Source organism: Condylura cristata, unplaced genomic scaffold, assembly GCF_000260355.1.
Source record: "Condylura cristata isolate star-nosed mole 26May11 unplaced genomic scaffold, ConCri1.0 scaffold00008, whole genome shotgun sequence".
NCBI classification, from domain to species: Eukaryota; Metazoa; Chordata; class Mammalia; order Eulipotyphla; family Talpidae; genus Condylura; species Condylura cristata.
In genome coordinates this window covers 12,818,058-12,819,310 of record NW_004567109.1, presented here as the reverse complement: position 1 = coordinate 12,819,310, position 1,253 = coordinate 12,818,058, and the positions used below count along the sequence as shown (strand labels likewise).

At 66.0% G+C, this 1,253-nt stretch overlaps 1 protein-coding gene across 2 annotated transcripts in view; it reads right to left on the bottom strand.

The window, feature by feature from the left end:
- WDTC1 (WD and tetratricopeptide repeats 1) overlaps nt 1–399 on the bottom strand; it is a 56,687-nt gene extending 56,288 nt beyond the window's left edge. For both annotated transcript variants that reach the window (XM_004678669.2, XM_012722541.1), the window contains exon 1: nt 82–399. The gene's annotated coding sequence lies outside the window, so the exon portion shown is untranslated. The remainder of the gene's footprint in view (nt 1–81) is intronic.
- Between the last annotated feature and the right edge of the window lie 854 nt (nt 400–1,253).

Below are 1,253 nucleotides of genomic sequence, written 5' to 3'. Positions count from 1 at the left end.
GCGGGCGGCCGGTGTGCTGGGCTACGGGAGCCGGTCCTCGCCGGGGCGCCCGCGGAGGGCAGGGGGCGGCGGCTACCGTACCTGTCAGGCCTCTTCCCGGGACCGGCGGCGGCGCAACTTCAGGAGCCCATGTCCGTCCGGGGGGCCCGGCCCCTCTCCCGGGAGGGGGGGCGCGGATCCCGGGGAGGGGGCTGGGGGCCCGGGCAGCTCTAGCCCCTTCCCATGCTCCCCGCCCGGCGCCTGACCGCGGCCGGACAGCGCCTCCGCCCGCCCCTGCGCACAGCCTCACACCCGCGCTCACACACACTCACACTCCCTCGCGCACTCTCACACACGCACCCCCCTCCCTCCGCCTCCTCTGTTTATCTCCTCCAGCTGTCTGGGGACCCAGGAGAAGCCCAGCAGCGCGCCTGCGCCACGCAGTCTCCGCCCCCGCCCCGCGCCAGGCAGCCGGCGGCTACGCTACGAAGACAGCGCCCCGCGGTTTCCAGAATGGCTAGTCTGGCTCCTCCACCCCCCGCGCCCGGTCAACGTCTGCTGCCGGCGGCGCCTACTAACCTGCTAGTGGGGGAGCCCGCAACGCCGCGGCCAATCAACTTCGCCGCTCTCCCGACCGGCGGCCAGTGGGCGGGCGGGAAAGCCGGGCTGAGCCCTGGGGCATCCTGGGAGTAGTAGTTTTTCTCTCTCACAGAGCTCCAGCCGAGCGGGCTCACCCCGCCCAGTTGCCATTAGTTACCCGGACGCACCCCCGCACCCCACGTCCGCGCAAAATACTTCCTCCCTTAGCTTGTGGGATGTCCCTACACTCTCGTATCCCCCCTTGGAGCCTACCAATCTCCTAAGCACCTTCTCAAGGCTTCCCTCAGCTCCTGTATTGCCGGACCCCTGGGCTGGGGCCCCGGTTCCCGGAGAATCTGACACCTTCTTGCTCTAGGGGGGTGCCAAAGAAGCACATTCCTTACTTTTGTTTCCTGTGCCTTAGAAGAAAATAAAAGGGAATCAGTCCTGCAGTGAGTGGCCTACTGGGGAGCCAGGCTCACACACGCAGTCCCCAGGCTGATGGGAGAGGCAAGGGCTGTTCCCCTCGCTGAGGAAGAGAAGCAGTTCTAGCCTGGTGGGGTCCCAAGTTTAATGGAAGAAACACGCTTGCTCTAAGGAAGTTCCCTTGGTGACAAGAGAGTCACCGTGGCTAACTTTTGAAGGCAGAGACCAGGCCCCATCCATGAGGAACCTCAAAGGAAGAGGTTGCCATT